Source organism: Symsagittifera roscoffensis, chromosome 2, assembly GCF_963678635.1.
Source record: "Symsagittifera roscoffensis chromosome 2, txSymRosc1.1, whole genome shotgun sequence".
NCBI lineage: Eukaryota > Metazoa > Xenacoelomorpha > Acoela > Convolutidae > Symsagittifera > Symsagittifera roscoffensis.
In genome coordinates, this window is record NC_087063.1 from 36,600,446 (window position 1) to 36,626,914 (window position 26,469).

The following is a 26,469-nucleotide window of genomic DNA, read 5'->3' on the forward strand; positions in this document are numbered from 1 at the left end:
AACCTCGCATTCAAGACCGGATATCAAGATTGGATACAAATTCACATGCCTCAATCGGGGAGCCGACGCGAAGACTGGAGTTTATTGAGGAACAACCGTTGAGCAACAGTACGAGAAGAGGGCATGCTACAGGAAACGCCAGACGAGGTGCAAGTGAAAACCAGTTCAGCGCCAGAAGAACGAGCATTAGAACCCGAAGATCTCCTTTGGACTATAATACTTTCGTTTATTACTAGATAAATTAGCGAAATGATCAAATTGATATTTACAAAGTGGTTTTGATTGATCAGAGGCACAGTCTTGGCCGTGAAAACTTAGTTATGATTGGTGAGAGGCTCAGCTAAAATTACAGTGTTTTTCATGCCTTTTATAGAGGAAGCAATTAAGACGAAATCTAACAATGTCGGGCTATTTTCAATCGACTGTTCTATTTTCAAATCGTAACTGCAAGATATTTTAAGATTTGCCGTCTGCTTCCTTTTGTTCTTATTTGTAAGATTCGATGAGCTTGTTCACTCTTATATACGTCGTGATGATTTTTTTTCGTTTTTCAGGAAAAGTTTTTTATTTGTTCAGGCTCAAATTTACTTTTTCTTGGCTTGATTTTTAATTTCTTTTAAAGTGGAGTTCATTGTTAAAAGGAAGGCAAACTCCACTATCGAACTGGTCACGAAAAACATGATCGACTTCTAATTTTGAAAATAAAACTTCAGTTTATCAGATTTCCCAGCGAAATAAAAATTTTGCCTATTGTTCCAGGTTTCTCAAATTGTCCCTAATGCCAAAAATGCCAAAAGTTAACTGTTCTAGAAAATCGAACAGCTGTAAGGCCATCCGTTTTTCTTCGAAATTCGAAAGTTGTTTTTTTTTTCAAAAAAAACATGGGATTTTTTGTTTACTTGCGGTCATTGACTGTTTTCCGCATGTCTGTTGACTGTGTTTTTCAATGTTGGGTTGGTGTTATTTTTGCTGCTTGTATCAATGCACTTTTTATGGAGGCATGTTATGAGCTGCAGATGATTGGTAACTTTTTTGGTGTCTACAAATGGGGGCACATTTGCCTTTTTTCAGTTTTCCAACTCCTCCTGAAATTGCAAAATGATGCAAAAGTTGTAGGAATTTTTTAACGTTTCCCGGCTTGTTTCATGGTATATTGTTAGCACTTTTGCTGCATATCATTTTAGTATTGGCAATTTTTAGCGGGTGTTGCATTCGCTTTATGGTGACTAGCGTTTGAAAGAAGAAAGTATAGCGCAGTTGGCAGGAAATCAGAGTCAAGAGAGAGTTTGATTGCGTAGAGGGCTTTTTTGTTTCGACCATTTGAAAAATAGGGAGGAAATTTGCATTTAAGTGTTTTAGTTTTTTCTTTTTTGGTTTTCAACGCAAAATCAGGTACCACAAATATTTATCGGAATGGATGGAGTGATATATCATATTAAAGCCCTTTCAGTCGAGATTTGAAGTTTCCAAAAACCTGTCCCAGTATCGAGAAAAACTGGTTTGAATTGGAGCGAGCTGTGGAAGCGAGCAGGCCTACAATAGCATATTTTTGCTTAACTTAGGCCGTGAAAACCTATTTTTACTAAAATAAAGTTGTTTTGTACTTTTTAGCGCCATTTGAAGAGTAAAAAAAATTCAAAACTTCAAAAAAAATTCTGCTAAAATTGAAATTTTTTTTTTTGAAGTTCTGATAATTTTTTGTTCTCTTGGTCATTTTTTTTACAAAAGTGTTGTCAAATTTGCTTATTTACTAAAAATGTCGAATATTCCTGAGTAATTCCACGGCTGCTTCAGGTCCTTTTATTACACCACGCAAAAAAAAAACGAAACTGATTTAAAAAAAAATTGCAGTTCCTTCGACTATGGTAGGAATATTCTGTTTTACCGGCTAGCCTTGTTTTTAGTTTCAAATAGTATATTTAATGTTTTCTTGGCTTAGTGAAGTGCAGCTTTGCCTCTGTGTGTATGAAAATGGTTTGAACCTCTCAAGAAACAGTTAAATAAAGTCCATTTTCAATATGCTTCTTATTGAGAAACGTTAAGATATAGAAAATAAAAAACAGAAAAATATAATGTTTTTAACCGAACAAAAATCTACTAAGAAAGTTGATCTAGCTGTCTTGACTGAGTTTTGCGTGTGCGTTCAATTATTAATACCCTTAGCAAAGGGTTTGCAATCAAGTATCGGACTTTGTAACCGTAAAGACATTTTTTCACAGAACTTTAAATTAGCACATCAAATTTCATTTAATAACTTTGCTCGCGTGGCGTAATAGTGAGGCTCATGCTTGGGGCGACCGAATATTGGGATTTGGTTTTGGCCAGGAGCTGTACTTTCAGCGATTGATTTTTTCTTTCGAAAGTATTTTTGTCGGACTATCATTTTCCGGTTACTCTCCGCAAATTGCACAGAAAAAATAGAATGGGTTTTCTTTTGCTCTGTGCAATTTTACTATAAATCAAAATCATTTTGTTTTGATTCTAAAATTTGTCATTTCACCAAACCAAATCCATTTTTTTTATAACTTCAGTTCAATTCTTTTTTTCTCAAAAGCTACTACGTTGTATAAGGTTCCAGCTTATCTTATCTTGGCTTAGTTGCCTCATATTGCGTCGTTTGAAGTGTGAAAGTAGGCTTTTGTGTGTGTGCTAGAGGTAAGGAGAGCTACAAAATTCAAGTTTCAATAAGTTAGTCTCTAAATGTTTTACGACAACAAAATTGTGTTCGGCTCAACGAGCTTTGCCTACTGAAAATGTTTGTCGGCTTTTCTACTTTTTTCTTTTGTATGAATGCTAATTTAATGCTGTCATTATAAATTTCTGGCATGTTTGCTAAAATGAGCGTCATCAGAGGTTTTCGTCTATTTTTCTCTCAGCTTGCTCTCTATGCCCTGGTTTTGATCTATCGCGAGTGCGTCCCTCTGCCTCCTCTCAGTGTAAAAATATTATTTTTTGGATCTTGTTAACTACCCCCCTATTTCGATTTTCAGAAATTCAATTTTGGCGGCCACATTTTCAATAGCTTAACACAATTTTCAGAAAATATATACAAATTTAAAATTTTTTCCGTGGGTATTATATAAATAGTGAGTAATACAAATACCAAAGCGCAAATGAAAACCCACTTAATTTTTGGCATTTTAAAATGCTTATTTTATACAGAATTGGTTTTCAAAAATAATACATGCATAGGGGGAAGTAGTTAACAAGGTCCAAAAGGGGGAAAATAGTTAACAAGATTCATTTTTTTATTACTAGATAAATTAGCGAAATGATCAAATTGATATTTACTAAGTGGTTTTGGTTGATGAGAGGCAAAGTCTTGGCACAGTGAAAACTTAGTTTTGATTGGTGAGAGGCTCAGCTAAAATTACAGTGTTTTTCATGCCTTTTATAGAGGAAGCAATTAAGACGAAATCTAACAATGTCGGGCTATTTTCAATCGACTGTTCTATTTTCTAAATTGAAATTTTTTAAATCGTAACTGCAAAATATTTTAAGATTTGCCGTCTGCTTCCTTTTGTTCTTATTTGTAAGATTCGATGAGCTTGCTAACTCTTATATACGTCGTGATGATTTTTTTTCGTTTTTCAGGAAAAGTTTTTTATTTGTTCAGGCTCAAATTTACTTTTTCTTGGCTTGATTTTTAATTTCTTTTAAAGTGGAGTTCATTGTTAAAAGGAAGGCAAACTCCACTATCGAACTGGTCACGAAAAACATGATCGACTTCTAATTTTGAAAATAAAACTTCAGTTTATCAGATTTCCCAGCGAAATAAAAATTTTGCCTATTGTTCCAGGTTTCTCAAATTGTCCATAATGCCAAAAATGCCAAAAGTTAACTGTTCTAGAAAATCGAACAGCTGTAAGGCCATCCGTTTTTCTTCGAAATTCGAAACTTGTTTTTTTTTCAAAAAAAACATGGGATTTTTTGTTTACTTGCGGTCATTGACTGTTTTCCGCATGTCTGTTGACTGTTTTTCAATGTTGCGTTGGTGTTATTTTTGCTGCTTGTATCAATGCACTTTTTATGGAGGCATGTTATGAGCTGCAGATGATTGGTAACTTTTTTGGTGTCTACAAATGGGGGCACATTTGCCTTTTTTCAGTTTTCCAACTCCTCCTGAAGTTGCAAAATGATGCAAAAGTTGTAGGAATTTTTTAACGTTTCCCGGCTTGTTTCATGGTATATTGTTGGCACTTTTGCTGCATATCATTTTAGTATTGGCAATTATTAGCGGGTGTTGCATTCGCTTTATAGTGACTAGCGTTTGGAAGAAGAAAGTATAGCGCAGTTGGCAGGAAATCAGAGTCAAGAGAGAGTTTGATTGCGTAGAGGGCTTTTTTGTTTCGACCATTTGAAAAATAGGGAGGAAATTTGCATTTAAGTGTTTTAGTTTTTTCTTTTTGTTTTCAACGCAAAATCAGGTACCACAAATATTTATGGGAATGGATGGAGTGATATATCATTTTAAAGCCCTTTCAGTCGAGATTTGAAGTTTCCAAAAACCTGTCCCAGTATCGAGAAAAACTGGTTTGAATTGGAGCGAGCTGTGGAAGCGAGCAGGCCTACAATAGCATATTTTTGCTTAACTTAGGCCGTGAAAACCTATTTTTACTAAAATAAAGTTGTTTTGTACTTTTTAGCGCCATTTGAGGAGTAAAAAAAATTCAAAACTTCAAAAAAAATTCTGCTAAAATTGAAATTTTTTTTTTGAATTTCTGATAATTTTTTGTTCTCTTGGTCATTTTTTTTACAAAAGTGTTGTCAAATTTGCTTATTTACTAAAATTGTCGAATGTTCCTGAGTAATTCCACGGCTGCTTCAGGTCCTTTTATTACACCACGCAAAAAAAAAACGAAACTGATTTTAAAAAAAAAATTGCAGTTCCTTCGACTATGGTAGGAATATTCTGTTTTACCGGCTAGCCTTGTTTTTAGTTTCAAATAGTATATTTAATGTTTTCTTGGCTTAGTGAAGTGCAGCTTTGCCTCTATGTGTATGAAAATGGTTTGAACCTCTCAAGAAACAGTTAAATAAAGTCCATTTTCAATATGCTTCTTATTGAGAAACGTTAAGATATAGAAAATAAAAAACAGAAAAATATAATGTTTTTAACCGAACAAAAATCTACTAAGAAAGTTGATCTAGCTGTCTTGACTGAGTTTTGCATGTGCGTTCAATTATTAATACCCTTAGCAAAGGGTTTGCAATCAAGTATCGGACTTTGTAACCGTAAAGACATTTTTTCACAGAACTTTAAATTAGCACATCAAATTTCATTTAATAACTTTGCTCGCGTGGCGTAATAGTGAGGCTCATGCTTGGGGCGACCGAATATTGGGATTTGGTTTTGGCCAGGAGCTGTACTTTCAGCGATTGATTTTTTCTTTCGAAAGTATTTTTGTCGGACTATCATTTTCCGATTACTCTCCACAAATTGCACAGAAAAAATAGAATGGGTTTTCTTTTGCTCTGTGCAATTTTACTATAAATCAAAATCATTTTGTTTTGATTCTAAAATTTGTCATTTCACCAAACCAAAACCATTTTTTTTATAACTTCAGTTCAATTCTTTTTTTCTCAAAAGCTACTACGTTGTATAAGGTTCCAGCTTATCTTATCTTGGCTTAGTTGCCTCATATTGCGTCGTTTGAAGTGTGAAAGTAGGCTTTTGTGTGTGTGCTAGAGGTAAGGAGAGCTACAAAATTCAAGTTTCAATAAGTTAGTCTCTAAATATTTTACGACAACAAAATTGTGTTCGGCTCAACGAGCTTTGCCTACTGAAAATGTTTGTCGGCTTTTCTACTTTTTTTCTTTTGTATGAATGCTAATTTAATGCTGTCAATATAAATTTCTGGCATGTTTGCTAAAATGAGCGTCATCAGAGGTTTTCGTCTATTTTTCTCTCAGCTTGCTCTCTATGCCCTGGTTTTGATCTATCGCGAGTGCGTCCCTCTGCCTCCTCTCAGTGTAAAAATATTATTTTTTGGATCTTGTTAACTATCCCCCCTATTTCGATTTTCAGAAATTCAATTTTGGCGGGCACATTTTCAATAGCTTAACACAATTTTCAGAAAATATATACATATTTAAAATTTTTTACGTGGGTATTATATAAATAGTGAGTAATACAAATACCAAAGCGCAAATGAAAACCCACCTAATTTTTGGCATTTTAAAATGCATATTTTATACAGAATTGGTTTTCAAAAATAAAACATGCATAGGGGGAAGTAGTTAACAAGGTCCAAAAGGGGGAAAATAGTTAACAAGATCCATTTTTTTATTATAATTACTTTAGTTATTATTTTTTAGCTTAGATTACTGCTGTTTTTTTTTGCTCAATTTTCCACAAGCTCATGATTACATTCGTGAGGCGATATCTCGAAGCAAATGACAACTCGCATTAAAAGACAATGCTCAGCTATCTTTTGTTATTACCAAACAAATCAATCTAGGTTAGCGGCAAATGCTAATAAAAGTGTGGCGGAGCAAGTGGGCGCTTCTTCTAATGCAGAAAAAGCGTGTGTAAATTAGACGGGAAGCAAATAAGACGTGGCCAAAAAACTGAATTTAGACGTCGATGCAAAACTACAATACAGAGGCGATGCGGAGCTTTGCACCACTTGCGATTAAACACAAACATTAAAAAAACATAAGAAGTCGAATAAATGGAAAGCGTTGAAAAAACTAGTTGTATTGAAAATTAATTTTTCGTATATCTTGATATATGTTCATTCTAGTCTAGCATGGCTAAAGTTTGAGTACTAAGTTAGCAACGAAAGAAAATTTACGAAGATGAAACAAAGCCGACAATCTTTGAGCAGTCACAAGTTGAGCAGAAAAAATATGATTTGATAAAAAAAAATCTTTACAATTTTAAGTCGCACCTGAGACTAGAATGAACAACACTTGCACTTTCAACTACAAGGGAAGTGGCCTACAGCGCAAGAAAAGGAAAATCAGTGATGTGGCCGAATAAATGGAAAGCGTTGAAAAAATCTAGTTGTATCAAAAATTAAATTTCCGTATATCTTGATATATGTTCATTCTAGTCTAGCATGGCTGAAGTTTGAGTACTAAATTAGCAATGAAAGAAAATTTACGAAGATGAAACAAAGCCGACAATCTTTGAGCAGTCACAATTTGAGCGGAAAAAATATGATTTCATAGAAAAATTGTTAGTTTTAAGTCGCACCTGAGACTAGAATGAACAAAACTTGCACTTTCAACTACAAGGCAAGTGGCCTACAGTACAAGAAAAGGAAAATCAGTGATGTGGCAACTACTAAGCCGACAATCTTTGAGCAGACGCCTCTTGCGCCGAAAAAGATGATTTAAAAAGTTTCAAGTCCACCTCCCTGAGCTTTCAAAGAACAACACTTACATTTGCAATGAAAATTGCTTACAGGACAAACTAGATGCGTGATGTGGGAAGTAAGCTGACAAAACTTAAGCAAAGTTCAATTTTTACATAAAAAGAAAAGTTGTTTACTGAAACAAGTCATGCTCCCGGTTTTAAGACACTTGCTCTCGCAAGTGTAATAATACCCGATTTTGTCGAACAGGAGTTTTTGCTTTATCGCAAGGGCAACTTTGGGAAATTTGACGTAATTGTATTATTAACGTGTGTGAAATTTTGTTTACTGACGAACAGTAACTTTCGCTGACTACAATTAATCTTCGTTCGAGCTTTTTTATACGTGCGAATCAATTTTTCACATGTCGCACTTGTATAATTTATGCAATTCAAAAATGTTTTTATAAAATTCGATTAACGTTTTAAAAATTATTTATTCAAAATATTTGGATATGCAAAGGAATTATATACCCTTTTTCTATTGGCGAAAATTTGTTTCCAGCAATACGTTTGTTAGCCCCTTGGTTTTCGTCCAAAATGTTAGTTTAGCAAAAAATTGAACGTCTAAATTCCGTTTCATTAAAGACGCATGTGCTTTTCTTTTCGTCTTAGTTCCTGTTACTCATCTATAACTTATTTTCAAATTTTGCGAATTGTCGATTCCCTTCTATAGCGAGTCGTCTTTTGTTTTCCTAGTTTCCTTTTGTGGCGGTACCGATTGTATTTACTTTCAGCTGTCTGTTTGATTTTGATCATTTGCAGTCTTAACATTCTTTCTTTTGTTCGCCGTGTTTGATGCTGAACAAAAAGTGTTTTTGTTTGAAAGTTTTTTTTGTTTGAAAGCAATTGAAATAAAAAAGGACATTTTCTTTTCTAATGTTTCATACTTAGTCGTTTTGTTTCGTACTTAGTCGAGAGGACCATTGAGTTTTGAAGGCATGTTCTCTTAAGGGAGTTCTTTGAACGAATGGTTCTTGAGTTCTTTTTGTGTTTTTATGCAATTTTGAGGCAGTTGAATTTCCCTTCAGACCATTCTCTCTAAATTATTTTTTGCGTGTGTTTGCTTATTAGAATTCAAGCTGTTGCCCTTTCAGCACAAAATATAAGTTTTTGTTGAGTGAAATTGCACATACCGTTTGCTTACTGCATTTGGTTTTTCTTTTTGACCTTAAATTTGCTAATAGTTAACTAAAAGAATAAAAGAACTTTCAAGTGAAACTATTTTAGTCATTCCACGTTGTCGCTGATTACAAGAATCTGGTTGGTTATGGCAAATATATTTTTTCTATAATTGAACAGTTAATCTGCACCTGCATTGCTATTTTTTGTTTAGACGGACTACAATAAGATTGATATCTATATGATACCTAACAAACTAGCTCCGATTGCGAATTAAAATTTCACACTGCAGATTTTTTTCTATTGATGCTGGACCAAATTGAGAATTCCGTCGTATTACATTGACATAATTTTTAATTTTATGTTCATACACAATATAACAAGATAGATTTCGAAGTTATTATTTCTGAATTGTAAATTTCGAACTGAAAAGGTCGCTTTTGAATTTTATTGTAAATACATCAGTGATCAGGTCAAACAATACTGACCAAATATATTGGTTGCACTGCAATACTAGCAACTTTCGAAGTCGATCTTTATTGTCGTTCTGTCTGAAACTGAACGAGGTCTAATCTTTTCTTTCATTTGACACAAAATTTGTTGTCGAAACTATGGGGGATCCTGCGGCAATTGACCCAAGTACGCTTATTGTGTTCTGCTGTGTGGTGGGAGCGTTTGCAGCTACTATTCTAGGGGCAGTTCTGAAGTATCATTACGACAGGAGGAAGCTGAAACGCCAGAGTTATAACCCGGCTGCCGTGGCATCGCAAAAGTCGTCCAGAGGAACCAACGGACTCCCGAATGCAACTGAGATGGTATCTGTCAAGTCCAAGAAATCGGAGACTCCCCAAGAAGATTCTAATGTTTAGTTGCAACTGAAAATTGAAAAAAGCAAACTAACGGGTGTTTTAAGAAAATCAAACGTTGTTTTGAATATTCTCGAGAAACAGGGGAAATGAATTGGTCTTTTGTCTTTACTGATGTTTTTATATATCATCATTCCAATGTGTTAGTCTCTCTCTCTCTCTCTCTCTCTCTCTCTCTCTCTCTTTCAGCACAATAATCAACCCTCTAACATAAATCCAATTATTCCAACCAGCACGCTTGATCATATAGCAATATTGAATTTTTCTGGGTAGCAATTTTTTTTGGTTTTTAATCAGAGACTTACGCTTCCACGGGCAATAATCTGATGGACCAGAGAATCATTTTTTGAGTTTTCTTTAAATTTTACTGCACAAATTAAAATTTCTTTGAGTTAGTCAGTTTAGTTTTTTTGTTCACGTTTGTAAGAAGAAAGAAAGTAGAAGAAGTTTTATACATTTACAAAATCAATGACCTGAGCGGACACTAAATGGACCTTTTGGTCGCTGGGTAGTGCCCTAAAGTTTCTAAGCACGCTATATATTATTGTAGCATGGACAACCACATTAATTAACATGTGAAATTGCTTCATAGTTATGATTTAATGCTTTCATAAATTGCAATAAGCCACCATAAGTTATGAAGGGAGTCTTTATAGAGCCAGTCATTCAGAGCCATTAAAACCCCATAACAAATGATTATTTCCCAGCTCGACCGCCGCGAAAGACCCATCAAATAGACATGTTTATGCAACCTTTTTCAAAACAGTTTATAAACACAGTCATTCAGAGCCATTAAAACCCCATACAAATGATTTTTTTCCCAGCCCAACCGCCGCGAAAGACCCATCAAATAGACATGTTTATGCAACCTTTTTCAAAACAGTTTATAAACAGTAGGGTTAGAAAATGCATATTTCGAAATCCCGAATTAATTTTAGCACAAATTTAGCAACCTGGTTGATCATATTATCATTTCAAGTTGTGATGTTCAAGTTGTCGCTAACCCAAATTAACACATTCGAAATAGTCGACTAGTAGAACTTAAGAAGTAACAAGGCCCTCTCGGAGCATCAATCCAATTAATTTTTACTTCGTCGGAGAGAAAAACATTGGCAGGATATTAAATGTGGGAAAATTAATGTAGATAAAAAATGAATCAATAAATTTAAAATATATTGATTTCATTTGGCTGTTGTGAAGGTGTAGAATATTTTGAAAATAATGAATGCAATAAATTAGTTTTTGAGACTTGAATTGAATTGAAAATTAGCCGTGCTACGCACACTGGCAATTTGTTTATTTTTGGCCAATCGCATTGTAGCTTTGTCTTACTGTAAAAAGTAATTTAAGCAAAATAAAAGTAATTTCACTGAGGCAGTTTTTTTACGCTCATTTTGATTTTTTGTTAGGGTGTGCGATATATTGAAGAAATCAAGGAATTGAATTAATTTAGGGAAATGAGTTAAATTGAATTGTATCTAGGATGAATTATGTGGTGCCCGGATATTTTCCGTAAGCTGCTCAACAATATTAATATCCCTTGAATATCAGGATTTGCTGTAACCTGACTACTTCACGAAGTGGGAGGAAACAATGGCGTAGGGTATAAGTTTGATCACCTGCAATAAAGCTCGTAAAGCAATAGAGTTACCAGTTATTCAAACCTTAATCAAATTTGTCTTTCACAGAAAATTGATTTTTCTTGCGATCAGCAAAGGGTGTTGCAATGGGTCTTGACTTTTCCATAAAATATCTTTGTCCACAGAATATTCAAACTAAAGAATGGTAAATTTAGGTTCAGTTCATGATAACACTTGCGAAAACAAGTGTAGTGCAATCGGGAACGAGACTTTTTTTCCATCAACAACTTGTAATTTCCCTGAAAAAAAAATGTTTTTGTCGGCTTAGTTGCCGCACCGTAGAACTGGTTTTTGTTGCTGTACGCAATAAACTTTGTATTTGGCTTCAATTTACTTCTGCTCTTTGTAATTTTACTAGCTTTGAGTTCGTATATTTTTTTATTTTTTTTTTGCTTGAAAACATTTTATTCTGCCCAAATTTTTTTGGCCTAATTTTGAGTCAATTCAAAAGAAACATGATTTTTATGCTGCCCTCTAGATCGCGCAAAAAAGAACAGATTCTTTGGTAGTGTTCTGATTTCAAATAGAAACAGAAACATGAATTATTTTATTGCGTTCACAAAATGTGACGCCGCCGCCACCACCAAAAGAAATATGCTTTTATTCCCTTGCAAAAGGAAGGGAAATGCTATTGGAATAATTCGTATAACGTTTTAAGCATTGAGAATTGAAACGACTATTCTCATTCAATACGAATATTAACGATTCCTCTCGTAAAATACGAGCATACGAAACCTTCTTCTCGTAAAATACGAATGTACGAATAAAGAATACGAAGTTAAAGGAAACTTCTCATTTGATACGAAAAGTGGCGTGATTTCCCAATCTGAGTATAAATAGAAGCTCAAAACTACGGGAATTTATTCCAACAACTTCTCTTCTACCACCACCACCACTCTCCTCAACCACCCCAACCCTTCTCTAAAATAATATTCAATCTCAGAGAAAATATCTCCAATCTCACCGTAAAAAATAAATATTGAGTCAAAAGGCAACTTGCTATAAATTCATACTAACTTCTTTTTTAATAAAATATTTCTCAGCGAATTTTAGATTTACTTTCTAAGATAGAAAGTAGAAAGGACCCTTTATTCCTAGCAAGCGTTTTGTCCGACGTCTATAGTATTGCTAGCGTAATAAATTGGTGCGACCAGTGAGGCTCACCTTCTAAAAATTCGCAAAAATTGCTAAAGTCTCAAAAAGAGATAAAAAGCAAAAATTCCAATTCTCAAACTGGAGAATTGTTGAAATTTCTCTTACAAATAAAGAGAAGTAATAAATTTCCAAATCGGAAATTTAAGTTTTCTAAACAAATTTATAAACCTTTCTATCTTTCTTTTTTAAGTTCTAAACTAAATATAAAATGGCTGATACCCCAATATCCCATCCCAACTTGTCTTTAATGACATTTTCGGGAAACGATCCGAACCAAAATGCTTCAGCATTTTGGAATTCAGTTGAAAACAAAATTCTTTTCTCATTAGGTCAAAGACCTGCTGATAATGATGCACGACGCAGCTATGATAGCAGACAACGATCCCTATTCGCATCATTGTTAACTGATACATCTCTTGAATGGTTCAATGATAATGTAACCAATGCTACCACATGGGCACAACTCAAAGATCTTTTCCTAAACAGATTCACTGACGGACGAGATCAATTCAAACATAGAATTGATGCTGAAAATGCAGCTCGCCAAGATGGCGAATTAATAAAAAATTACTTCCACAGAATTAAATCTTCTGTAGATAGAGGATGGCCCGAAAGTATTGATGAAGCCGTTCATGCTACTGAAGCTGCTCAACAAAAATGCTGAGAGAACTATACAAAACAGACAAAGAAGTCAAAAGTATATTGATTTCTCAATTAAGGGACTAAGACCTCTAGCCCTTAAACAAAAAGCTCATGAATACATGATAGAGCATCCAAATGCCAACTGGGATCAATTCACAAATCATGTAATCACTAAGGATCTAACATTCATTGTTGCTACTGATCCTGCTAATAAGTCAACAACGGATAAAATGACTTCATTAGAAACTCAAATTAAAGAACTAACAAAATTGATCAAGAATCAAGAAGTTAGTGCAATCAATGATCAGAATTCATTTCAACGACGTCACCCTGACATCAAGGGAAGACCTAATAGTACACGATTCTGCGAATATTGCAGAATGAATGGACATTCTATATCTAGATGTTCCAAAAAGCAAGTTCAGGACGAAGTAAATAAGTTGCGAAAAGAACTCACAACAAAAAATGAACGAAGAGTTTCATTTGAAACTGATTATAAACGAAATCGAAGACCGAATAACTTCCCTAACCAGAGTAACCCTAACCCAAGTAACCGGTTTTGGGATAACCAAAACAGAACTACTAACAATTCAAATCCTAGCCAAAATAACTATGGCATTCGCCATAATTATAACTACAACGGAAACAATTTCCAAAAGGCTAATGCACAATCGTCTTTCAATAACAAAAGACCCCAAACCTATGATGATAGGTACCCCAGAGAAAACAAATTCAGAGAAAATGAACAAGTTGCTAAACAGTTCTACGACCAAGAAAATAGGCAATTCAACAGTAACCCTAGAGGTCGACCATATAACACCGGAAGCTATAATAACAATAACAGTCGAGACTCAACGCGATCTCAATCACCAAATTTTAGATCGAATCAAATACAGTCTGAAACTACCCACTGGGTTGAGGAAGAAGTCAATTACTGTGATGCTATCACTGATTTCTTTCCTTTAAACTATTAAAGTCTCCGAAACCAAGCGATGATAGTAATCCTAAATCAAGGATATATCTTAGCTTATATCATTTTGCCACCGGAGACAAAAATAATAATAGTGGACTTGAAATTGAATTCATGATTGATCCAGGATCAACTTGTAGTATCATAAACTACCCAACTTATCAAGAATTGGAAAAATTAGGTCAAAAAATGACAATTTACCGATCCAAAATTAAAGCAAAGACTTATAATGGATCTGATATACGTATGTTTGGCCATACATCTATCCAATCTTGTTTCGACACTGATGGAAAATATCCATCTAACCACAAAGTGTGGATAACTGAAGAAAAGACTGCTAACCTATTAGGAGTAGACTTTTGTCATCTCTTCTTAAAAGCTCTCTACTTTGATATCCCCGCAGTTGAGCTCAAATCAAAAGAAGGTGTAATATCATACGGGTTGATGAACAACGATAAAGAATATCCTAACGTTTCAAAGATTGTCTCAATTAACTTGAAAGAACCTTTGTTCATTCCAGCACGCTCTACATACTTATACAAACACTTCGCTGAACCAAATTCATACTTCGAAAAAGGGACTACATTCCTGCCTCATAAAAATACAACTAAAACCGAATTGGTTTTCATTAATACAGTTTGTACTCAAATTGAGCAAAGCCTACCTATCCTAATTGAAAATCAGAAAGATCATCCTGTCACACTAAACAAGTGTGTACTAGGCTATGCAGTAACTGATATTCAAGGATACGAGGATAAAATATTTGCTATCCACGATTGTGATGAGTTCACAACGAGAATTTTAAACGAAAGTTCAGAATTCGATAGCTGTTTCATGCTGAACACTGTCGTCAATACAACACAGGAAAGCAATACTCAATTATCCGGCCCCTGTCTACAATATGTAGACTTCAAAAAAAGGTCCATATTCGAATCGAATATGCCCATTGCCCATACAATTTCTGCAGATAGAGCAATGAAAAAAGGGTTTGCTGAATCAATTAGCAAAAGGTATCCTGAGCTACGACACTTTTGTAACTCAATACATGCTAACATTAACGATATTCTCATCTTCACTGATCCAAAATCTGGACAAGTCATATATAACCTGATTACCAAACAGAGGTACTTTCAGAAACCCACTTACGACGCTATATTCAACACCTTGTCTGAAATGAAAGATCATGCTATAGCAAATAACATTCGATCTATCGCAATGCCCAAAATTGCTTGTGGCTTAGATAAAATGAATTGGGAAGAAGTTTCCAAAATCATTCTCGATGTATTCCAACATTCTGGAATTACTATATTTGTCTATGTTTCAGGACAAGAAATCAAGGACATGCCTGCCCTTGAAGTGTTTGATACAGAAAACGTATCAGAAATATTTGAACAAATTGGTTCAGATATAGTCAAAGTATGCAAAAGTGAAAACGAAATAGCAACCGACTTTTCTAATGATGCAAAGAACCTTTGCAGGCCTCCCTTGAAAGAACAATTTAAAAAGTACCGAAACAAAGAACATAATGATCGGCTAATTGCCTTTCTTGTCAACGAAACGTTTACCCAATACTCCTCAATTGATAAGGACAATAGCAGCACTTTGGAAAAAATCGAAACTACTATTAAATTCTTATCTGACTTCGATTTCACACAAAGTGATATATCGGATGATGAATTTGCTGATCTAATTCAAATGCTGATAGAGGATCAAAACGTTTATTCTCATCACAAATATGATATTGGAAAAACAAAACATAAATTCCACATACCACTCAAAAAGGACGCAACGTTCAAAAAACAACGACCGAGTAAAATCCCAGTCCATCTAAGAGATAAATTGGACAAGTTAATGGATGAACTAATCCAAGCAGGCATAGTCAGAGAACTAAATGAAAAAGATGATATGAACTCATGGTTCGTAAATCCAGTCATCATTCTTCCAAAAAAAGACTACGTTAAGTTGGTCTTGGATGCTAGGTATCTAAACTCAATCACAGATACTAGCAATTGTAGTTGGCCATTAGAACCACTACAAGTTCTCATGACCCGAATAAACGGATCATACTTCACAAGTAGTGATCTCTCTTGCGCCTACCATCAAGTACCTCTAACAGATGAGGCTCAGAAATTAACAAGCTTTATTGTAGGAGGTAGACAATATACCTACCAAGTTGGTTTCTATGGCTTGAAACCACTTCCAAATTTCTTCAGTAAACTAATGAGATATGCCTTCGGACCTCTCATTAAAGAAAAAAAAGCAATTACTTACATAGACGACACTCTGTTACAGAGTCAAAGTAAAAATGAAATGTTTGACACAATTCGAGAATATCATTCTCTTTTACGGAAGGCTAACTTAAAAGCTGCCCCTGATAAAACCTTTTTTTTTCCTAAGAAAAGTTAAATTTTTAGGCCATGTTGTCTCTAAAGATGGTCTTTCCCCAATCGCTTCACGAATTGATGACATAAAAAGATTGAAATCCCCTGAATCAAAAACAGAAGTCCTAGGAGTATTAGGTGTCATGGGATTCTATAGCACATACATCATCAATTTTCATGTGGACGCAAAATGTCTATATGAACTAGCAAACAGTAGTGATAAGTTTCAATGGCTACCATGCCATGAAGAAGTTTTTCAAAAACTGAAAGACAAATTCTGTCATGATATTTCAAATGCCATACCTGATGTAAACTACCCATTCCACATTCACGCCGACTCCTCAAATGTAGGAACCGGATGTATACTCATCCAAGACTTCCCTGAAGGGAAAAGAATTGTTTCTGCCAATTCTAGAGTCTTTGATAAAGCTGAGCAGAAAATGTCTACTCAACATCGTGAATTATGTGGAATAATATCTGCTTTGCAAACCTATGAATTCTACATTATAGGTTCACCCTTTCCTCTATACCTATATTGTGATCACAGACCTATTCTCTTCTTATGGTCCAGAAAAGGACAACTTTCTCATAGATTTTTCAAATATCAAGTCGTATTGACAAAATTCAACAATTTGAAAATAATCTATACTCCAGGTTCAAACCTAGCCTTTCCTGACTTATTGAGCCGAAATGTGCCCATCGCTGATATCAAAAGATATCAACTAGAACACAAAACCATTCCAAATGATATAAAGTTCATCCTAGACAATGGAGAACAAATATGTTATTCAGTACTCCACAAAGATGATAACATATTTCAAAACGATTGCTATCCAGTCATTGCTCAAGTGCAAGGCGGGAAAAAGAAATTAATCAACATAAGTGACAGAGGAGACTTCAGCATTGAAGATGCTCCAGAATATTTTGAAGAATCTTGTAGTGCAATTCAAAATATAACAGATTTCTTCCGATTTGGCAAACAAATCAATCAAATCAAACGACTATCTATACCAGATATAAACGATCAAAACATTTATGAAGAAATTCCAGATGAAGTATCTGCACTTGATGATCCTTTGGAAAATTCAGAATGGCTTGACTTATATGAAGGCAATGTTGAGAACAACCTTCTCAACGATCTGGTTAAAGCAAAAACTGAGTTTGCTGCCAAAACAAGATCTTTGAAATTAATCGAACCCCTAAGTCTCCAATCTGAAGAGAATAAATCAGATTCTCTTGAACTGATAGCAAAAATGACCAACTTTGCTAAAGAAGCAAATTTAGACGTTGAAACAATTATGCAAGAGCAGTGTAACGATACTGTAATCGTAGATATCAAAAATTGCATAAAACAAAACGAAAAGCCAGAAAGAAACAAAAAAAATCCTTATCGTGAAGAAAAAGGGTTAAAAGCCTATATCAGGCAGTTTGAATTATTATTCATTGAAGACCAACATGATCTTCTATGTATTAATGAATATAATGATGACTATACTAAGAGTCCAAAAATTTGCTTACCCATCTCCCTAGTACTAAATTGCTTTGAATTAGCTCATAAGCATCCTCTTAGCGGTCACCACGGCGAAACAAAAACTTTGGAAATAATTAAAAGATATTTCTATTGGCCCGGACTCTATAAATGGGTCAACATGCTTCTTCATGATTGCCTAGAATGTCAGAAAAATAAACCTAAACGAAAAGACCTGAATGAAGCTCCATTACAACAATGGGGACAATTAGAAACAATCCCAATGAAAACGATTCACATTGATCATAAAGGTCCGCTCAGACCATCAAGTCATGGCAAAAACTTTTGCTTAGTTGTGATAGATGCCTTCTCTAGATATCTTCAAGTATATCCATGCACCCATGCAGACTCTAAGGAAACTATTAAGCTCTTAGAGAAATACATCACAACATTTGGTATTCCACAACAAATTATTCATGATAATGGAAGTGCATTCATGAGTAATGACTTTGCTCATTGGTCCTCTGAATTGGGAATAACCCTGAGACCAAGAACTACTTACTCGCCTTGGACTAACGGAAAAGTTGAAGTCCAGAATAAACATTTAACCCAGTACTTTCGACATTTCTTGAGTACCTCAGGCTCAAACTGGTCTGAATTAACAAATAAATTTGCTTTTGCACATAACACCGCCATTAATTCAAGTACAGGTTACACTCCATATGAGATTGTTTTTGGCATAAAACCTCAAGTTCCTCTTAGCCTTAAACTAGGCCTCTACCGTGACCAAAACAAAAGATGTACCTCTGAATTTTGCGCTGGTCTCGAAAATCATGCTCATACCGAGCATAAGTCAAACAATGAGACCATAGATAGATTTCTAAAAAATCAAATTTCCGCCGAAATACTAAAAAGGGAAAATGATTTTAAGTTGATTTATAGTAACACCTATACCCATTGCCGCCGCATCACAAATAAGGCCCACATGTTCCGAAATCAATTTAAATTAGGACGGCCTATAAAAGAAGGCACAAAAGTGTTACTAGAAAACAGATCCAAACCACTATTGAAAAGTCAAAAACTTTTGAATTTGAGATCTGGACCTTACACCGTAATTGAAAAAATCACGGAAGTAACATACGGAATTCAAAATGATTTCACTAACGAAAAAAAGATTGTCCACCGCAATCATATTGTTGAATACTTTCCTAAAGAACAACAAATGCCCAAGCTACTACAAGAGTACTCTAGTGATTTATTTTCAAGTGATTTTTATGATCATATAACAAATCATCAAATCGACTCTTTCAATAAACCTAAACAGGTTGAAAATCTACAATACCAGTTTTGGCCAGTAGTCAACAATGGTTATCAGCAAATGACTGATCATACCCCTACAAATGAGGATCAAAATAAAACCATTGTTCATGAGCACTCATTAGATTCAGGCAGAGAAACCATGCATCTAAGAACTTTGTTCGATGCGACTGCGATTGACCAGAGTCTTAGACCTATTCGAAGTTCAACTCCCTATCCTGCTGATAAAACCCCTAATCCTTCAACTAGTCAATCTAGTAGTTATGGCCACCGCCGCCTACCTAGCCGCAGTATAAGTCCTAATACTAGTCTCGCAAATGACTTTGGCCGCTGCCACCAAAATATAACAACACAATATAATACTCCCCGTCCTCCTGATTTCCCTCGTTTATCTGAATCATCAGAAGGCTTTACTGACGGAAAAAATATTCCTCATAGCTCTCAAGAAAGCTTCTATGAAAATACTCGATCCGCACCTGGATCACTTTCAGAATCTAAAAAACCTAAACGGACAAATCGTCCTACAAACTTTTATGGAACTACAATTCCATCTAGCCTAATTGGCAAATTTAAAAAGAAATAAAAACACTAAACCATTTATTTGGCCAGCATAATATTTTTTTTAAATTCTTTTTATTGGCCTTCTCTTTTTTTTCTTTTTCTACTTTATAAATATTTCGTTTCTAATAAAAGCACAAAACACCAAAAATAACATGTTAATAAATAAACTTAAAAATAACTTTTATAAATATGAGATTTAATATCTGAGTACGCTTTCATAAGTTTTAATGCCGCCATCTTTTCTAACGAGTTTTCCGCGGCCCTACTCAGGCTCCTCACTGCAAACTGCAGCGCTGAGTACGGCCGCCACCAAGCTTGATAAATCTCCTCCAGCATAATCTCAAGCTCTATTTTCCGTCTAAACTCTGCCTCCGCCACTGGTTTTTTGAAGAATTCTTCTTGAAACTAAAACAAATTTATATAGTATTTCTATGTTGCCATGCCACTTGAATAAAAAAATTTTTTTTATGATTACTTTTAAAATTGAGTGTATTGTAAAACAAACTTACATCCTCCCCAAAGAATAAGGACAAAAAGTCCATTGTCTCTTGGGAAACCACATGGTTTCCACTCCATGGGCTCCGAATTTTCTTCGTGAAGCACCTACTTTGTATTGAGCCCAGCTCAAACAGTTCGTCAGTATTCAGGACCGGATACTTGAATATGTAACTCCGGTCCATAAATATCATGAACTCCATGGGTGTCAGATTAGCACCCTTCTCGACTAAATCGTCGTATATTCCCACTCTTCTCTCAACTTCCTTGTCCTCCAGCAAGGCTTCGTGTTTAAAATCCAACTCATCCCGCAAGTTCAAAAACTTCTCGGGGAAGTCCACCAGATTGTCTTCAGGCTCGATATAACTCATTTTTTAAGAAAGCAAAATTTTTTAAAATACTGATAACAGATGAAGTTTAAACGGAAAGCAAACAAATGATGTTGCTTTTAGTCCTCTTTTATGAAGAGATGTTTTTTTTCATTTTCCTCCTCCAATAAGGAAGGGGAATGCAGTTGTTAAAAATAACATCAGCATAAACGAATGATTATCATTCCACTGCTAGATCTCAACAAATCAAAACTAAGTGGAAAAACCACGACATTAAGCCAGAGTGGAAAAACCACAAAACGAATGGCGAATGAATTACGACTTAAAAAGAGTCACTTCCGAAAGACGCCGAATAACAACGGCCAATCAGAGCTTAGATTTGCAAAAAAGCAAAAACAGCCTTTAAAAACTAACTGATATACAGTTGTTTTCATTCTTGCTCAATTCCACATCTTTCATTCAAATCCTCCTCTCTCTCTCTCTCCAAAATATAAAATCTGCTGAATTCCTCAACAAAAATTGAAATCTAACTCAGATTTCCCATCACAAAAATCCACAAAATGACAAATCCAAATAGTGAAATAGAGGAAGGTGAACTAATGGACCAAGATCCTGTTCTAACCACTCTCGAGGAAATGCTTAAAGTGAGTACTTTTAAAAATTCTTTTGCTATCATTCACCACCAAAAAATAATTTTGCAAAAAATTTATTTGGTTGGTCTTTTAACTCTAATAATACTTTCGAATCAAACCTCAGCATTTGATCCGAAAGAACAATTATATGCAAATACTGCAAATAATCTTCGTGTTGCTCATTATGATTGTCAACTAATGACTTCTAACAAAATGTTCTCTCTAAATAAAGTAGCACCTTGCAAAGTCCAACCAGAAAATATTAAAGTAGCCCATGCTTATGTTACTCTATATCAGAGACATTATCGCACAAAAGTAAATGCGACAATGTGTCGAATCAAACACCAATCAATGCGTTGGTTTTGCGATTCTTTTGATTCGAGTGGTATTGACGCTCGACAAAATATGATCACTACTGATCTCCACTTATCTGCCAATGAATGTAAATTGGCCACCGACAGAGGTTATCTTAACCTAGGCTATGCTAGTATTGGAAATATTCCTTTCAAATTTAATGTTAAAACAGTAACTAATGCCCATGCTGGCAAAGTTGACGGCAAACATCATAACGAATGTGATGGCCGTTCTTGGATTAAATTGGACACTTTTGAAACTTACATGCAAAATGTAACTCTGACTGTTAACCTCAAAGATGGAACAGTCAATAATTGGCAAAACATTCCTTTGCCCTGTCCAGTGTCTGAAAATGGATGTGAAACAACATCCTTAGACGCTTTTGCTTATACTTGGGAAGAACCCAACAATTGCATTTTCACTGTTTTAAACAGATTTCCGGCTAAAATGATTCAAAACGAAGAATCATACTACATAATTAAAGGCGATTCTAGCCCATCTATTCATTCTACCCATACAAGGGATTCTCAAAAATTTATGCTACAGGTGATGAATAAACCGCAATCTCTTTGTGGTCATCCCAGAATAGTGTATCCAACTTCATATGATTCACTTTTTATTGCATACACTGACGGTTTCAATATGGATACTGGAATCCAAGTTAAACCAACCCCAGAAACGGGAACTATTCATAATGCCGGCCAACCAAATTCTACTTTTCTCACATTAAGTGATGATTCGCCGCCACTCCAATTTTCAAGTCATCAAATTGACTACGAAGCTCATATAGTAACCAAATTGGACTATATTCTTTTTTATAGCTTCTACATGCTCAGAACGGCCGAGTTAGCCCTTCTGCAAAATCAATGTGAGCTAGAACGCTCCTCAATATTAAATACTTTAATGCTTTCGCTTGAAAGCCCACGTTTAGCTGGCTATATTCTAACCAAAAACCGCTCTATGTTCTTAGAGACCAATGGCAATGTTGCCTGGCTCTATCATTGTCCAAAATTTTATTCACCTTTGCAATTAATGGATGAATGCTATAATCGCATTCCCATTATGTATAAGGAAAATATTCAATTTGTCGATCCAATTACGCGACAAACTTTTCAGTCGGCAGATCTACAAGACTGCTCCGACAAACATTCGAATCTCTTTCAACTAGATGTTGATGATGATAAGTCCTGGATTGAATTAACCCCTCAAAATACAAGGGTTACAGGACCACATCTCTTTAAACCAAAAGAGATAATTCAAAAGATTAAGCATTCTCTAGCCTCTAGCCAAGGCGCTTCAATCTACACTTATGCTCAAATGCAAAAATTCTGGAATATGATTTCCGATAATTCAGAGATGAAAGGAATACTGCAAAAAGTATCCAGGTCCTTTCTAAATGCTAAAAAAATTTTCTTCAAAGACTCATACAGCCCGCTAGGCTCTTCCCAAACAATTTATTTGGACTATCTTATCTCTCCAAACTTTTGGAAAAACGAATACACCCGTATATTCGGGAAAGTACAATACTATTTAGAAAAATGCGGAATAGTCTTCGCCTCTTTTCTATTTGTGAAATTCATACTAGATTGCCTAGTATTCATAATAAAGGCTATGCATATTCACAAAATCACCGGCCGCTCACTACATTTTGGCAAAGTATTACTTGCCGCTTCATATAATATACTTTTCACTTCCATAGTGACCTCAATTTTCACTCAAGATGAGCAAACTGAAAAAATAGAACAAGAATGTGATCAGAAAATACAAGCCCCTCTTTTAGAGGAAATTGATAAAATAAACCAGGATCGCATGTATCCTCACATCCAATTAACAAGTTTTGAGAGAAGAACTCAAAACTTGGATCACCCAACAAACCCAGTCTAAAAAAAAAATTCTACTGTTCTAGGATATACCAACTGATTCAACTATGAACACAACACTTGATGACGACTTGAGAGATTTTGAAGATCTTCTCTCACTCCTGCCACCAACCGATCCACTGGACTCGCAGATTTCAGCACTCACTCAACAACCAACTGTTTCTTCTACTACAACACCCACTGCAAAACCGACCTCAACACGATCCTTCGTTGAGCCACTACTTCAAACTAGTTCAGCTGTCCCAATAACTACAGCATCACAGCCACCACCCCTAAAAATTTCACCCCCTGATTTTCAAATACCCCTGGTTCCCTCGAATTCTAAAATTAAAAAACGGACCCAGATTGTAAAACCATATAAGATACTAACGGCAAATACGCCGGTATCAACTTCTCATTGTCCAATGACCATTAGGCGACAGCCCTTGCACCCCACTGAAATAAACACTAGATTACATATTCAGTTAGAAAGGGAACGATACATTAATTCTAAAAGCAATCCTGGCTTCGATATGGATCTCAATTATGCTTTGAATCCATTAATCAATCGTTTTAAATTAGAAGCTTATCATCCTATAAAAAAAATGTATTCCATAACTAATTCCCTTCTTGAATATCAAAAAATCTATGTCCCAGCAAAGTATCTGACAGCAAAATTACAAACCCCCCAGTTAGATGACTATACTGAGCAAATTCAGCGCAGTCGTATCCATGAAACGCACCAAATCCGGGAGCTGAAAAAGCAAATCCACAATTTGAAAACAAAAAATCAACAACTTATAGCCCGGTTGGAAGGAAAATTGTAAGAAATTTATCCTTTTATTTAAGCATTTATTCTTTCGCTTTATATAGCTATGTAGTATAGCTATTAATTTCCTTTTAACAATTTTGACTTTTATAAAAAACAAAAAACACAAAAAATACCCCCTTTGTATGAACCAGTCCTCCCCTTATTACGCGTTTGGACAGACTTCACATACTTCAGGAAGAAAAGGAGACTTCGGAAAAAGAATGTACAAGGAAAAAAACTAACCTTCAAACTTTTGAGAAACAGATAATTTTGATGTATTTAATTTTATAGTTAAATCCCTTGGTTGTGTAAACTCTATTTTGATTTATAAATGTAACTGATGTGTTTATATTCATTCAAGCCTGACTCAAAGTATCAGTTGTTCAAAAACATCTGCTACCTGTAATACCAACAAACTATTGAACCAACTTTATGAGATTGAAAGAAAAAGCTTCGATTGATCAACAATTACCCCACTATTCAAGTAAAAGTAATAAAAATGAAAGTTTCAGTTTTTTTCCCTCTCCAAATAGGAGGATGGATATGTTCTGATTTCAAATAGAAACAGAAACATGAATTATTTTATTGCGTTCACAAAATGTGACGCCGCCGCCACCACCAAAAGAAATATGCTTTTATTCCCTTGCAAAAGGAAGGGAAATGCTATGGAATAATTCGTATAACGTTTTAAGCATTGAGAATTGAAACGACTATTCTCATTCAATACGAATATTAACGATTCCTCTCGTAAAATACGAGCATACGAAACCTTCTTCTCGTAAAATACGAATGTACGAATAAAGAATACGAAGTTAAAGGAAACTTCTCATTTGATACGAAAAGTGGCGTGATTTCCCAATCTGAGTATAAATAGAAGCTCAAAACTACGGGAATTTATTCCAACAACTTCTCTTCTACCACCACCACCACTCTCCTCAACCACCCCAACCCTTCTCTAAAATAATATTCAATCTCAGAGAAAATATCTCCAATCTCACCGTAAAAAATAAATATTGAGTCAAAAGGCAACTTGCTATAAATTCATACTAACTTCTTTTTTAATAAAATATTTCTCAGCGAATTTTAGATTTACTTTCTAAGATAGAAAGTAGAAAGGACCCTTTATTCCTAGCAAGCGTTTTGTCCGACGTCTATAGTATTGCTAGCGTAATAGTAGCAAGATTTCAAGCGAATGTTTTGTATACCTTTAGGAGTTTATGAATCTCGATTTTTTGAGTTTGGTTAGCCCGAATCGTTCTATTGTTTTGGGTAATCAATATTTATGTTTGGAAAAGTTTTTTTAGCCTAAAATTTTTAACAGAACTCATTCGTTTGAGACATTATTTTTTGATTTTCGGCTTTTTTATTTTGTATCGCAAGTGGCGCGAAGCTCAGGCTCGCCTCTGTGTACGAATAGTTTTAGAAAGTATGATAAAATGAGATTTTTCTGGCTATGATCATTTAGATAATAACAAGACTGCTATTATCAGGGCAACGCACTGAATGTTTTGGCTGTCCTTTAACTGATCTCGAATAGTTTTTGGTAAATGAATATAAATTAAGTGTTAAAATTCGAGTCGTTTTTAGAGTTAATAAGACCAATTAGATTGGTGTCCGACTAAATAAGACGACAACCGCTTTCGGTGGGACTTATGATCACGCTACACACAAATTCGCCAAATGTATTTCTGAGAAATATAATTCGCTAATATTCGATTAGTTCATATTATTGTTTTTTTTCGTGTTAATGTCATGTCGTCTTAATGCCTCGTCGTCTTATTTACCTAGCACCTACTAATTAATTGTCTCAATTCAATTAGGAACGATTTTGTAGTGCGGGATATTTCGCCACGCATAAATAATTCGCGTTGCCTTTTCCGAATCAAAGTGTAACACAACACAACACAAAAACAACAAATCAAATTGTTAAAAAAGCAGGTTGCTTAGCTAGCCGCTTGGCAGGTTAATTTAGTGGTGTTCGCATCTGGACTGATGGGTCTGTGAAGAACGGCACGGAGGAAGGAGGTAGTGGGGCAGTAGTAATAACCTTGCTGTAAAGTGCTGTTATTAGAGAACCAGCTAGAAGACTATGCTCCCGCTTCCAATCAGAAATGAATGCCATTAATGTTGCGCTGGAGTACTGCACTAAGTTAAATGTTGACCATGGAAAATCTAAATTTATTTGCACTGACTCACTTCCATCTGTTTATGCCCTCAAAAGTGGTTTTGCGAGACTTGGAGTTGGTTTTCCAGATTTGGAGACGGCGTTGAAGACAGTGACTGTTAGGTGGGTCCCAGCCCATTGTGGAATAGAAGGAAATGAACGTGCGGACAAAGCGGCAGAAGAAGCTAGCGATTTGAATCAGTCCGAAATTCCAGTTACGTTAAAATTAGCCAAATCGACAGTGAAAAGAGCAAGGAAGACGAAAGACATCGATTTTTACAAAGAATATTATGAACTGAACAGGAAAAGACAGCACAAATTGTCAAGGAAAGATACTGAGATA

At 35.1% G+C, this 26,469-nt stretch overlaps 2 protein-coding genes across 2 annotated transcripts in view; one reads left to right on the top strand and one right to left on the bottom strand.

The window, feature by feature from the left end:
* LOC134839803 (AP-1 complex subunit mu-1-like) overlaps positions 1 to 26,469 on the bottom strand; it is a 379,140-nt gene that overhangs the window by 313,336 nt on the left and 39,335 nt on the right. The window lies entirely within an intron of this gene.
* Positions 1 to 26,469, top strand: part of LOC134839826 (myosin light chain kinase A-like) — a 76,029-nt gene that overhangs the window by 15,965 nt on the left and 33,595 nt on the right. The gene's annotated exons all lie outside the window — the stretch shown is intronic.